The sequence below is a fragment of the Rhineura floridana genome, chromosome 3 (assembly GCF_030035675.1).
Source record: "Rhineura floridana isolate rRhiFlo1 chromosome 3, rRhiFlo1.hap2, whole genome shotgun sequence".
In the NCBI taxonomy this organism is placed as follows: Eukaryota; Metazoa; Chordata; class Lepidosauria; order Squamata; family Rhineuridae; genus Rhineura; species Rhineura floridana.
The window spans coordinates 70,425,534-70,441,270 of NC_084482.1; the positions used below are offsets into that span (position 1 = coordinate 70,425,534).

At 45.6% G+C, this 15,737-nt stretch overlaps 1 pseudogene; it reads right to left on the reverse strand.

Moving 5' to 3' along the window:
* LOC133380033 (cytochrome P450 2C31-like) overlaps positions 1–15,737 on the reverse strand; it is a 55,840-nt pseudogene that overhangs the window by 11,422 nt on the left and 28,681 nt on the right.

A 15,737-nucleotide genomic window follows, 5' to 3' on the forward strand; every position in this document is an offset into this window, starting at 1 on the left:
ACTGTTAGTTTTTCCCCTGAGAGAACTGTTAAAAGAGTTAGTGAAACTCTTTTACAAGAAGTTTAAGGGGAATCACCATATTTGTGCGCAACTGTCTAAGCAGTTCTCATCTCAGTGCTGCTTGGGATAGTGGCAGACCAGGGCCATTGACTGCTGGAATTCATCCATTTCCACTCCACAATATCTTGATAAATTGCTGGGTCATCATACCTGAGGGATGGAGTAGCCCCTGAATTTTGTATCACGGGACATTGAACGTGGGAAGGTCTCACTGATTGTTTTTGGGTATCGTAGCATCTCATGGATAACAGCATTGGTGAAGGGCATCCTCACCCGATCTTCCATGCCAGGGACTCAGTTGGTGCCAACCACCTCATCAATCTCCTGTTGAACTTTAGCTGTAATGACAAAAACTCAGAGATATATTTCTAGAAGTCTGAAGCCATTTCTCATCTGACACAGTGATAGCCTTGGACAATCTCCAACCTGAAGGGAAAGTAAAACTCACACAAACTCTCCTCTTGAGTGGCCCAATCAGTCTTCCATGCCAGGGGCCTAGCTGGTACCAACCACCTCATTGTTCTCCTGTTGCTCACCTTGGAAGTAAGGTAAGCACAACAAAAAACCCATGTGTCCCACCAATGAGAATTTCACAGAATTTTTCTCTATCCTTCAGTAAATTTCAAATGCAATTTCTTTTGTCATTAGTTGATGCAGAATGGTCAATTTTAAAAATGGCAGGACATTTTAGGAACAGCACTACTATGAGCCCTGCACCAAGGGAGGTGCTATATGCCCTAGTTTGCTATAGAATTCCACCTGCCAGTGGGAGATGCCAAGTGAAACAAGGCAGCACAACATTTTCATTTCTGTGCAAGTTTGAAAGTAAGGATGGGATGGTACAGCGGGCATTTCTAGGGGTTTCAATAGATTCATAGAACTTTGTCTCCAGATTGATACCCATGTAGCCAAGTGGGCCCAAGAGAGGCATAGCAGGAATTCATTATTTGCCATTCTGGCAATTGTATGCAATGCTGGGGCCTCTACTCTCAGTAAACCAGAGCCCAAGCAGGTGTGTGGGTCCTTGGCCCCACTCACAGAAATAAAAAAATGCTAGCGGCAGCTACAAGGGCTCTGCCTCTGCTGTAGTCAGAATCCTTCCACCACTGTTTGCCCAGCCAAGCACAAGCATATGCCCAAGTCAGGAAAATTTCAGCCCCAGCCACATTACAGGTAGTCTGGTTGGGGCCAAAACTTGCACATACATACATCTTGTTGTCACTAGGGGTCTGCACTATACTTGGGTCATGAAACCAGACTCTGCCATGGTTGATTCCACAGCCTCTGCCAACTTCATGGATTTGGACTTTGGGCCCTGGACATCCCTAACTTTTACTCTTCAGAACTGGACCCTGATGAAAGGAACAATGACAAATTGGTCTGGGAGATGTTAGCTGTCCAAGTGGCCTCTGAGAAGGAGGCTCAACGTCCGATTCAGGTATGCACTGACCAGAGGAATCTGGAATATTTCTAAACCATGAAATCCCTAAAATCCTGCCAAGCTTGCTGGGTATTATTCTTCACAAAATTCCAGGTTAAAGTCACATATCAACCAGGTACTCAAAATGGCAAGACAGATGCCTAATTCCAGAAGGATGAACTCTGTCACAGGAAAGAAATCCCTCCATCTCCCAGTGCTAATTTCCTCAATGTTACAAGTGACAAGGACTTCCTTTCCCAAGTCCAGAGAGTTCTATCACCCAATCCATACACTTTGGGCAAAGTTGCAGATAACTGACTCATCACTGGTTCAGGAAAGACATAGTTGCCTATTCCACCACCAGTTGGTTCATGAAAGACATAGTTGCCAGTTCCACTCTACATCCCTGAAGGACCTCTGAGGCTTTAGGACTATTCTGCTGCAGGACACTGGCATTAAAAAAAACCCTCTTAAGACTTGTGCTTACTGGTGGCTGGCTATCCAAAGGGATGCCAATATGTGGCAATATGGGTGCCAGACCAAGACACCTGGAATCCCTCAAAGCTCCTTTCATAACAATGGGGTAAGGAGCTTTTTCCCATCCTAGCAGCTCAGGCTGATGCAGAATCCTCATGGAAACCTAGTCAGGAGGACTTTTCTTGTGTGTGATTACTGGTGGGGCCCATAGAAATCCATCACCTTGGAAGTTCTCCAGGTTATCTGAATACCTTGAATATGTGGCAACTTAGTCATCACCACAAGGCAGGAGAGCAAGGCAACGCTTACGGTTCCTGTTCCAGCCAAAAAAAGTCCAAACACTGACATAACAAGGTTTTCAGGACTGTAACTGTAGACAGTAGAGTTTTGTTCCTATAAATAAGGCAGAGGTGGAAAGGGAGAAGGAATGGAAAAATTATGACAGAGAAAAATAGAACAATGAAGACATTAGCGTGTTCTAATAAATGTCACAAATGGAATCTCTCCCCCTGCCACTCAAAAGATATATTTAATCTAATCACTTATATTAACAAATAGGATGTCATTTGAAATATAAAGAAAAATTCATGAATTTTAGTGTGTCATAGTCTTTGTGTTGTGTGCTTGTAATTGAAATGTTAAGAGGGAAAGAAACAGGTAGCCCAGAGCATGACATGGACTGCTAGGTAAATAGTTAAGATTAGAAATTACAGAAGTGAAGGCATATAAGAATATTCTGATTCAGAGGGTTACTTATTTTAGTTTGGGCAAAGGAGCTGTCCATGGTACACTTCTATGCTGTAAGCTTAGCTGAGTGAACCAAATGAATTTGGAACATAAGCACTTAAGGTTATTTGAGCATGAGCACAGCATTTGATCCCTTTTATGGACTTTATAACTGGACAGAGAATGCCTTGGGAAAATGAAGGGTAATGATTAACAATGCCTTGAAATGAATGATTCAGCCAAGCGTACCAGCTTTTATATAAGCAATAGTAAACCCATATATTTATCAAGATTTTCCTGTACCAGAGATATCTCAAACAATCAGTATTGGCAGCTGCTCTTCTGCTGCTTGGATGGGTCTGTAAACAAGAAGAAAGACCTGACTCCATGTGAGCTTAGTCTAGGGAGCATCACAATGGCTGTTAGCAGCCACTATTACTCTGGGAAGAGAAACATACATCGAGAATCAGTGGAATGGTTTCAAATGTAGCTTTCAAATTTAGCTTCAGTTTGGGGATGTTTTTGAAATATATTTAAATGCGCAAACAGAACTTTGGACTCACCTACCTTTATCGACCTGAGAAGAAAGCAATCGATATAGTCCCGGGGGTTCTGAGGATCCAGAGTCTGCCTGTGAGACTCCACCCTCTCACGGATAAAGTCACACAGCTTTTCACAATCAGCAAAACACTTTGTGTGTCTTCCAGGCAGGTAGTCCATTATTTCTGGGATAGCAGTGTACACCTGAAATAGAGACAACATATACAGCCTTAGATATTGTGAATATATCTATTTAGACCCACACTTCTGGTTCATGACACCTCATTGCTAAGGGCTGGTGATAAGGGCCTGGATAGCTTGTTGTAACTGTTGACCTAGGCTTGTTTCCTCGTACTCATCACACCAGATGCCACTAGAGATGTTCAAACATATCTCATCCTGCCCCAACATTCATTCGCACTTTCATCTGGTATTATCCATTATGTTGTAACTGGTGTATGTTGTAGAAGTCTTTCTTCCATTTTGTCATTCATGGATGCAGAAATTATACAGGGTGGCATTCAATGGTAGTCCTACTCAGAGTAGATCCATTGAAGTTAATAGGCATGACTAACTTAGGTTCATTAATTTTAATGTGTCTGCTCTGAGTAGCACTTAGTTGAATACAACCTGTAATTTGTTTACATATATCATAGAACACCATAGTAGCAACTACTCTATGATAAAACAGATTATCTTGACCCATTCCAGTCTGGATTCAGGTCTGGTTATGGGACTGAATTGGCCTTAGTCACCCTAATGGATGGCCTTTATTGGGAGGAGGAGAGGAGGAGTGTGACCCTGTTATTCTTTCTTGATCTCTCAGCAGCTTTTGATACCATTGACCAAATGAGTCAACATGGTGAGATGGGTATTGGAGGCACTGTTTGACAGTAATTTCAATCCTATGTCCAAGGTCAGTTGCAAAGAATAGTGTTGGATGATTGTCTTTCAGTTCCCTGGCAGTTGTGCTGTGGGTTGCCTCAGGGTGCCATCTTGTCCCCAATGCTATTTAACATCTATATGAAGCCTTAGGGATGGTCATGAAGAGATTTTGGGCAAAGTGTCAGCAGTATGCTGATGATACCCAGCTCTATTTCTCTGTAACATCTGAATCAGGAGAGACCATGCAAGCCCTGGACCAGTGCCTGGACTCAGTCGTGGGCTGGATGAGGGCAATAACCTGACTCTGAATCTTAGCAAGATGGTAGTGCTGTGGGTAGGTGCTTCCCGCATCTGGATAACTGGTCAATTGCCTCCTTTGGATAGGGTCATATTCTCTCTGAAACAGCAGGTTCATAGTCTGGGGGTGCTCCTGGGTCAATCTTTGTCACTAGAGGCTCAGATGGCCTCAGTGGCTATGAGTGCCACCAGCTGAAGCTGGTAAGAGAGCTGCAGCCATTTCTGGACCGGGATAGCCTGACCACGGTTGTCCATGCACTGGTAACCTCTAGGCTAGATTTATGTAATATGCTGCATGTGACGCTGCCCTTGAAGGTGGTCTAGAAGCTGCAGCTGGTGCAAAATGTGGAAGCACTACTGTTCACTGAGGCAGGATGTCATCACCATGTTATCCTGCTGCTGAAAGAATTGCACTGGCTGCCCATTAGCTACTGCGCCAAATTCAAGATGCTGGTTTTGGTGTACAAAGCCCTATACAGCTTGGGACCAGGAAACCTGAAAGATCATCTTACCCCTTATGTACCCACTCGATCACTGCGCTCTGTGGATGAGGACCTCCTGCAGACACCATCGTATCAGGAGTCCATTCCACACAACATAGGGATAACCTGGCTTCAGTTGTCCATGCTCTGGTAACCTCCAAGTTAGATTACTGCAATCTGCTCTACATGGGGCTGCCTTTGAAGATGGTTCGGAAACTGCAGCTTGTGCAAAATGCAGCAGCCAGATTGGTAACAGGGACCAGATGGTTAGAATATATACAACCGATTCTGGCCCGCTTGCATTGGCTGCTTGTATGTTTCCGAGCTCAATTCAAGGTGCTATTTTTGACCAATAAAGCCTTACACGGCTTGGGACCACAATACTTGATGGAACGCCTCTCCCAACATGAACCCACCCATACACTATGCTCAACATCCAAGGCCCTCCTGCGGGTGCCTACTCTGCAGGAAGCTGGGAGTCTGGCAACAAGGGAGAGGGCCTTCTCAGTGGTGGCCCCCAAATTATGGAATAGCCCTGAGCTGCAGGCCCCCGGACCGCCAATCGCCCCCAAAGGTGCCTAAAGGTGTCACCTAGCTGCCCTTTCCCTTTAAACCTTTTCCCGCACTTCTTTGCCACAAAAGGGGGACAAGCCTCTGCTTAGTCTCCCTTTACCCCACACCCGATAAGAATCTCGTGCAGACCCCTCTGCAGGTCCATCTGGAAGATGCCATCGTTGCCCCACGAACTGCATGTCCACGCATGCCTGCTACTGAGGGCCTTGCCCTTCCTGTCTGACCACAGCAGACGAACAGATGCTATTGTGGCCTCAACTGCATGTCCTCACATGTCTTGCCCTTCAGTAACCAAGGTAATTCCCACCCAGGGGAATGACCACCACCTGCAGAACCTTCCGCCCTGAACCGTGCTGGCACAACATGGGTAGGAGACCATTCCAGTGCATACTCTGTGGACCCAGCCACCAAACTGTGGCCCACCATCCGAGGCCCAGCTGTGAACCAATGTGCGTTTGCGGCCCCAAGGCCAGCCTATGAGATCATGCCATGGCTGCAGAGCAGGCTGCGCGTCTGCTCCATCCCCATCCAGCAACCGGCCAAAACAGAAACAATCGTGAACAGTTGGGTCGCGGACCTTCAGACTCGCCCCCTGGGTGAATGTATTCCATGCGCCCCCTACTTCCACCTCCTGATGGCGTGCACCTGCATATACCAAAACCAAATGGACCGTCCCAGGTAGGCAATTCCACTGCCGGGTAGGCAACCCCCATTCCGGAGGAGCATGTCCCTCAAACCCCCATGGGTCTGCTCCCAGGCACTGCGACACTAGACTGAAACTTTATAAGGGAAGATCCCTCCCCCTGAATATCAGGCAACCAGGCCTGTAGCTTCAGGCCAAAAACACTATGACGCCGTCATGGGGAAATGTCCAGTCCAGGGGGAGGGTAAAATAATGTGGACTAACTCTTGTACTCCTGGTCTGCCTGGAAGTCTGACCTGGCCCCCAAACACCCTTGCCCCCCATCCGGAAGGCTCCAAATTAAGTGTGAGGACCGCTACATGCAACTGCTGAGCTTTGAAGCATGATGGTCTCAGGGCACCTCCCTGATCAACCATCCCTGGCGGGTCAGGTGAACATGGAGGATGAGGATAAGGGGTATGGGGGTGTGCATGGGCCAGCTGGCCAGCACATGACATATCCCAAGACATCTGAATGGTCCTAAAGGCCCCCTGCCAGCCTACCTTGCGACACACTGACAGACAAGCTACACTCCTACCATCTGTGATGAATTCCAGCACGTGATTCATAGGAATAGGCCACACTTTGCATAGCCCCTGCCAGCCCCTAACTCCCAGGAATCCCCTCCTGCCCTCTGATAGCTGGTGAGCATGCTGGGGCAGCAGATAGGCATATGGCCATCTCTGACTCCCTTCCCCCATCTCCCAGTATGCGGTATGGGACTAGCTGAGTCAGTCCTTCCTCTAACTGAAACACCATTGACGCGCCGCAGGAAAGGAGGGGGCCACACCACCAGTTGGCGCACAAGGCAGCCAAAAACTTTGAACTTGTGGTAAGGCTGTGAAATCCCTGTTATGGCACCATCACCCCCACCGTAGAAGGCCCCCAACACCTGAAGGGGAGGAAGCAAACACCTTCCCCAGCCCCTGAAAACTGCAGGGTCTTGATCTGCAACAGTTCAAGCTTTTCCAGGGCAGCCTGCAGCCCTGGGTCCAAAAGTCAGTCTTAATACCCTGGAAGGTGAACACTGGGGCAGGATCTTCCCTTTCCCCAGCTGCCAAAGGAACCCCCCAGTTCATAGCTACGCTATAAACTGTGCCATCAGGTACTAATATGCACCCAAAGTCTGCCCTACACATGAACTGTAAATCATGAAAGTAGTGCCCCACTGCTTCTGAGCCCTCTCGTCTCCAAGAAGGGGCTGAAGTGCTCCATGCAAGAATACAGCAGCCCCTAGGTAATGTTCTGCTGCATAGTTGACTTAAAGGGCAAAACTCAGCAGCTCAAAATCCACCGTGTGTAACAGCCGGCAATGCAGGCAGATTAGCTGCCACACTTGCCGATAAGGCATCCCTGACTGACCCCACTTGTATGACGGATGGTGAATCAGGTAGACTTTGCCCACTGCCACTTTGGGCACTATACGGGGGGGGGGGCGCTGAGAGAGCAGAGGTAGGGGATAATGGGAAGGGGCCAATAAGCCTGCCCAACTGTATGTCTTCATCAATTGTCCCCTGGACCAGTGCGTCCATAGGATCCGGAAAACCGCATAATAAAGAAAAACCACATCATAAAATGAGTCCCCCCATAACTGGGCAGTCTGCAAGCAAGGTCCATAGCCCTCGAGCGTAGCTGGGAAGGGACACTTTTCTCGAGCAGCCTCTGCTGGGGGCTGCTTCCCACTCCTTTGAGGGGCCCTGGCCCCACATATCCTTCTGGCTTGTTGTGCCTTTAATAGCCGGTTATTAGATGTCAGCAGTTATTAGATGGCATGGAGTTAAGCAATGTCATCTTCTAATGTCTGCAGATCAAATGACCCTTAAAAGCACAGGACTAGAGGCCTGTAAAAAGGTGGGCACCTTATCTACAGACCAGTTTGTAAACTAGCTAAAGAGAAGATGCAAGCAAATGTGCAGCCTGCATGTGATTAATTCCATTATGTTTAAATAATTTACTCAGAGAAATATGAATTGGACCAATTCTATGCATACTTACTTATGAGAAAATCCCCGAGTGTCTTGTTACTTCTTCCCCTGGAAGGGTGCATGTGATTGCACACATACAGCAGAATCCTATGTGTGTTTACTCAGAATATCACAGATTAAATGGGTTTTAGGACAGAGGTTTATGGGACTTAACTGATGGAAAGGTTCATATATTTTTACCTGGGTTTTGAAGAACGTATTTGGGGGGGGGGAGAAGCTTAACAGTGAAAAAAGGGGGGATGAGTTCTCTTTGCATTTTGGAGTTGAGGTAGTTTTGGAGGTGAGGTTGCAGCACTAACTGGGGTCCCTACTGGCTCCTGCCGCCTCCCTTCTGTCTCCAGCTGCCCCCCACCCTCCTCAAAAAGCCTCTGCTCTTTGTAATTACATTGCATTGCTCCAATCCAAATGGCCGCTACGTTATGACAGAGCATCTTTCTAGGTTATTCTGCAAAAGAAGTGGCGGCCACAGGCAGCAGGAGGCTGAAATTTAAAGGAGGATTAAATTTAAAAGAGGATTAGACAAATTCATGGAGGACAGGGCTATCAATGGCTACTAGCCATGATGGCTGTGCTCTGCCACCCTAGTCAGAGGCAGTATGCTTCTGAAAACCAGCTGCCGGAAGCCTCAGGAGAGGAGAGTGTTCCTGCACTCGGGTCCTGCTTGAGGGCTTCCCCCAGGCACCTGGTTGGCCACTGTGAGAACAGGATGCTGGACTAGATGGGCCACTGGCCTGATCCAGCAGGCTCTTCTTATGTTCTTAACCCATGGCTGCTAAGCTCTGGAGGAAACCAGGTTAGGGAAGGCTGACTTATAATCATAAGATCACCTAGCTTTTCATTTTCATAAACTGTTGTGATACCTCAGTTTGGTTCTTCTGCTGAATCCCTTTTTAAACAGTATTGTCACACATTGTATCACATTGATTCACCATTCTGTGCAGTGAATTAAATAGGAATTAAATGATTGACAACAAAAATAAGCAGCTGTTTTTTAAACAAAAACAAAAACACTCAACTAAATTGTACTGAATGGTTTTGATGTTCAAACAAAAAATCAATCACCTGAATTCCCACTATCCAGGGATCTGCAGTTCTGACTCATTTAAACTTCAGATGCATTTTCCATCTCCACTGCATATTAACATATCCTCCTGCTAGGATACTTTGAAAAACATGGATTAAATGCTAGCTTGCTCTTTATAGTTCCATGGGTAGATCGGGATAATGAAGCAGCTGCCTTTTTATGAACAGCCACAGAGAATCAACAGGACTAATCAAGTAGTTTGGGGGCCAAAATCTTTATTAACCTCATTGCCATGCTTGAAATTCTCACTGATGCACAGGATGGTGCTTTCAAGATAAACCAAGAAGCCAACCAAGTAATTAAAAAGAAGCTGGTAATTGTCCCTGGCTGGCACTCATTGCATGATTAACAATCAAACAACAAAGCACTAGTTTAGGTCTTATTTTACCGAGTGCAAGGGCTGAAAAAGACCTCTTGATGGCAACTGGGAAGATAAACCAAGAAGCCAACCAAGTAATTAAAAAGAAGCTGGTAAAGGTCCCTGGGTGGCACTCATTGCATGATTAACAATCAAACAACAAAGCACTAGTTTAGATCTTATTTTACTGAGTGCAAGGGCTGAAAAAGACCTCTTGATGGCAACTGAGAAGAATAGCATAAGCAGGCTGATCCTTTCTATGCTACTTAGAAGTAATTCTCCCCTTATTCAGTGGGCCTTATTTATTCTCTAAGTGTGCTTAGGAATGCAACCATAAATCTTCCTTACACCACCTTGCCGCGGCTGAAAGTCCTCCCGCGTCTCGCCGCCGCTGGAAGTCCTCACGTGTTTCGTCGCAGCCGCAAGGCCGGCCCATCGTGGCCAGAAGGCCCCCCGCATCCCGCCGCCGCCGCTGCCCCCGCAAGGCCGGCGCACCAAAGGCCCCGCCATGGCCAGAAGGCCTCGCCCGCGCCAGGAGGCTCCCCGCGCCATGCAGCAGCTGCCGCCACAAAGCCTCAGCCGCCAAAATTCAAAGGAGGGCGGGAGGCTGGTGGAGTGGCCTTAAATGGCCTTCAGCCGCCCCGCCTCCTTCCTGTGTGTCACGATGGCGCGCCGGCGCGCCGCGTGCAGACACGCCCACCCAATGGCAGCCAGGGCTTCGGCTGTGGCTGCAAACACGCCCCTTTGCCCGGAAGTACCGGGCACGGAACAGGATTCCCTAAGGCAGCCTTTCCCAACCAGTGTGCCTCCAGATGTTGTTGGACCACAACTCCCATCTTTCTTGACGATTGGCAATGCTGGCTGAGGCTGATGGGAGTTGTGGTCCAACATCTGGAGGCACACTGGTTGAAAAAGGCATCCAGGAAGGACAATTTAACATCCTGTTGATATTTTGCTTTTTGTGTCCTGGACTGTATGAATTACTCCTTCACTCAGTTGTAACACTATTTAACAACACATAAGTCCTTTTTTATTGCAACGTTTTATTCAGAACATGGTCATGCATGTGTGTCTGCAGAAACATAATGCTCAAGCTAATTTATGTTTAAATATTAGGACTTGGCTGGGAATAGGGTAAGATGTTAAAACAAAGATGTTTCTCTCCATGTTGAGAAAAAGGCTCAGACTTTAACTGAGCACAAGAGACCATTCCTTGCCCTGTGAAAAGAACAAAACTGAACAATGATTTCCATTGGTTTTTAAAATTTGCAGTAGAAAGCAGAATAAGCTTACAATCATAACCCCATTTATCTGGGAGTAAGCCTTGTTGAAATCAGTGGGATTTACTTCTGAGTAGACATAGTTAGAATGGCAACCTTTTTACATATAGGCTGCATTTAGCAATGAAACAACTTACATGAAGTCAACAAACAATTCAGAAAAAAAGTAATGAGACCCCTGTCAGAACATTGGCAATTATATATCAATGAATATGTAAATTCCATACATTGCAAAGCAATTTAAATATCTTCAGAGGATTCCTCCAACATCCCTAGTAGGAAGCAATACGTCTTGTGACCTTCCTCTATGCATTGTTTCATCCCAGACAACTATTATTTACTCAGCTCCTGTATGTCAACAACATAATCCAGACAGGTAATAGGGAGAAAGTACAACCATGAATGCTCTTGCCTTTGGATAGGCTTTGTTCAGAGGCAGGACATCTTTCTGCAGGAGGTTCCCCAGAAAGAACCAGGGAGTGGGTCCTGGAGGCAGCTGAGCTTTCTTCTTGTACATTGTGAAGGATGAGAAGCATAAGGCAAGGAACACACAGAGAAGAAGCAGAACTGTTACCACCACCTCCATTTTTCTCTTCTGTTAGCCAGATATCAAAGATACTGCAAAAGGAAGACAAGGTAGAAACAAGGCAACCTATTAGAGCCCCAACCAAACCAACTCCAACTTTCCCCAAATCTTCCTAGTTCTCTTATTTCAATATGTGTTCCATTAGCATAGGTGGGTTAATCATCAACATCTATACACTCTGGACCTTGCCTGAAAACACCTATGCTCTTCAACATCAAGATTGGGTACAGGCCTACATTTTATGTCATGTCAGTGCACATTTTCTTTAACACAACCATGACATAGTCATTATATAAACCATAATATATATGTTCCAACACAACCACCCGCCCAGCAGTGACTGCCCCACCCTCTTAGCACCAAGTGACCTTCTTAATGCTGCTGTTGATGACAGGCCACTCAGGCCCTTCTGAGACTCACTTGAAAGTAGTATTCAGAGCTCAGGAGGCATTTTTTTAAGAGGGAGAGTATTTACTATATTTCCCTGTATCAACCAGCATATAGTGGGAATTGCTTTATTGTGAAGCAAATAAATTCTGCATGGATTTGACTGAAAGTAAGTGAGCCACCATACATATTATATATGTCCCCCTTCCCCAAAGGAAACAATGTAACACTCCACTACCTTATCCACTTTGTCCAATGCAGAGCGGCAAATCATGCAAAGACTAGATAAAGTCAGTGCACTTTTGTAGCTAATGGACAGCCTTGAAGGCCACGTTGAGCTTGCTGGTCTGGAGGAACTGGAAGAGGCAGATTCATTGTGTTACAACACAGAGAGTGAAGCAATCATACTTGTGAAAATAGCAGCATGTGATGCAAATAACTAATTGCAATAAATATTGGCTCCTAAAAACAATGTCAATGCATGGTCTTACTTATAAAGAATTACTGTTATCTAATAGTTTTTACACTGAGTTTTGACATCTGTTTTCACAGTCAGCTTCCCTTCCCCCCCCAAAAAAAAGGTTGCTTCCCAATGTATTTTGCCAGTTTGATAGGAGCCATGGATGAAAAACCACAACATTTTTGTAGTTTAAAGTATTTGACAAATATTTGTCACCACCTGCCTCTAGAACACTTTGATATCTATCCGCAATTAAGACTAATGGCTTTTTTGTGCAAAAAAAAAAAAAAGGAAGGGGAGAGAAACTCCTGAGAATTCTTTCTGTGTTTCAAAGAGGAACCAGGAGCATGTGGGAGCAATGAGTATAGGCAAAAACAAGCATGACACAGAGACATTCTGGAAGAAATAAGGCCAACTTTTATTGGTTACAGAAGCTTATTAGAGGCTTAGCTTGGGATAGGACAAACGATCCAATCACTGAGTCACCCTCCTACTATCTGATGGGTAAGGCCCAGTCCAAGAGCTGAGGCAACCATAGGAGCTATCCTGATGGGTAGGCCCACCTTGGCATGACTAATTCCAGTGAGTCTACAGGCCAACTAGAGAGTATGTCTGCTCCTTTTTGACCTCCTAAGGTAGGGTCCTGGTTAGAGGAACACCACCCCAATACCTTAAGGGGAAATGGGGGTCATCCCCTGCTTTTCCCCCTCTGCAATTCATGCCCAGTGCCAGTTGTGACAAGAAAAAAGAAATGTTAATTATATACAAACCTTATTGCTAAACCTAGCAAGACTTGGCCAATTTGCCTGCAAGTAAAATTCCTTCCCAGCCCTGTCACCCAGTGAATGACTGATGTCTGTAACAAGACAACTGAACACAGAACATAGCACAACCTTAACATAACCCAAACAAGCATTGAATAAGAAGGGGTAAGTGCCATGATGATTGCTGTGCTGTGAAGAGGTTGGGTCAGGTTCACCAGCCTGTGTGCAGCCCAGAGGAAGGCCAATCTGCATGTGAGCTCTGTGTTCCTTGACAGCCAACTGCCTTTGATTGGCTCCCCATGGAAGCCTCACCCAGCAGCAGCAGCAGCAATGTCACCCTGTGGCCACGCATTATGATGCTTCCTGCTCGCCCCCATGTCAGTAAGTCGGGGACCCAAGTCTTATGATCATAACCAAACATGTAAGTAAACATATTAAACAACATAGTCCATGAACAATGCAGTGGTGGTGCTTAGATTCTGATGGACATGAAAATGTGAAATAAAACTTTAAAAACATGAAACCAATAAACACAGAAACAAAAATATGGGAAGCTACCTTAGACCATTGGTCCATCTAGCTCAATATTGTCTACACTGACTGGCAGCAGTTCTCCAGGGACTTAGACAGGGAATCTTTCCCAGCCCTACCTAGAGATGCTAGGGATTGAACCTGGGACCATTGACAACAGACACAAAAAATCCATTTCCATAACAAGGTATGAAAAACCACATGAGTGTCACGTGAATGTGTACATGGATACAGATTCATTTGTATAAAGGGTGGGGACTGCGTGGCCTTCCAGACGTTGCTGGACTCCAATTCCCACCATCCCAGACCATTGCTCATGCTGACTGGGTCTAATGGGAGCTGGAATCCAACATCATCTGAAGGGCCACCAGTTCCCCACCACTGATTTATACAATGACACATGTCTGTTGGCCTCCAGGTAAGCTCGTCTGTCTGTCTGTCTGTCTGTGTGAGAGAGAGAGAAACAGAGAGAGTTATGCCATGCATAATTTTATACACTTCTATCATGTCTCCTCTGACCCGCCTTTTCTCTAAACTAAAAAGCCCCAAATGCTGCAACCTTTCCTCGTAAGGGAGTCGCTCCATCCCCTTGATCATTCTGGTTGCCCTCTTCTGAACCTTTTCCAACTCTATAATATCCTTTTTGAGATGAGGCGACCAGAACTGTACACAGTATTCCAAATGCGGCTGCACCATAGATTTATACAACGGCATTATGATATCGGCTGTTTTATTTTCAATACCTTTCCTAATTATCACTAGCATGGAATTTGCCTTTTTCACAGCTGCCGCGCACTGGGTCGACATTTTCATCGTGCTGTCCACTACAACCCCGAGGTCTCTCTCCTGGTCGGTCACCGCCAGTTCAGACCCCATGAGCGTATATGTGAAATTAAGATTTTGTTCTCCAATATGCATAATTTTACACTTGTTTATATTGAATTGCATTTGCCATTTTCCCGCCCATTCACTCAGTTTGGAGAGGTCTTTTTGGAGCTCTTCGCAATCCCTTTTCGTTTTAACAACCCTGAACAATTTAGTGTCGTCAGCAAACTTGGCCACTTCACTGCTCACTCCTAATTCTAGGTCATTAATGAACAAGTTGAAAAGTACAGGTCCCAATACCGATCCTTGAGGGACTCCACTTTGTACAGCCCTCCATTGGGAGAGCTGTCCATTTATTCCTACTCTCTGCTTTCTGCTTCTTAACCAATTCCTTATCCACAAGAGGACCTCTCCTCTTATTCCATGACTGCTAAGCTTCCTCAGAAGTCTTTGGTGAGGTACCTTGTCAAAAGCTTTTTGAAAGTCTAAGTACACTATGTCCACTGGATCACCACAATCTATATGCTTGTTGACACTCTCAAAGAATTCTAATAGGTTACTGAGACAGGACTTTCTCTTGCAGAAGCCATGCTGGCTCTGCTTCAGCAAGGCTTGTTCTTCTATGTGCTTAGTTAATCTAGCTTTAATAATACTTTCTACCAGTTTTCCAGGGACAGAAGTTAAGCTAACCGGCCTGTAATTTCCAGGATCCTCCCTGGATCCCTTTTTGAAGATTGGCGTTACATTTGCCACTTTCCAGTCCTCAGGCACAGAGGAGGACCTGAGGGACAAGTTACATATTTTAGTTAGCAGATCAGCAATTTCACATTTGAGTTCTTTGAGAACTCTTGGGTGGATGCCATCCGGGCCCGGTGATTTGTCTGTTTTTATATTGTCCATTAAGCCTATAACGTCCTCTCTCGTTACCATTATTTGTCTCAGTTCCTCAGAATCCCTTCCTGCAAATGTTAGTTCAGGTTCAGGGATCTGCCCTATATCTTCCACTGTGAAGACAGATGCAAAGAATTCATTTAGCTTCTCTGCAATCTCCTTATCGTTCTTTAGGACACCTTTGACTCTCTTATCATCCAAGGGTCCAATCGCCTCCCTAGATGGTCTCCTGCTTTGAATGTATTTATAGCATTTTTTGTTGTTGGTTTTTATGTTCTTAGCAATGTGCTCCTCAAATTCTTTTTTAGCATCCCTTATTGTCTTCTTGCATTTCTTTTGCCAGAGTTTGTGTTCCTTTTTATTTTCTTCGTTCAGACAAGACTTCCATTTTCTGAAGGAAGACTTTTTGCCTCTAAGGGCTTCCTTGACTTTGCTCGTTAACCA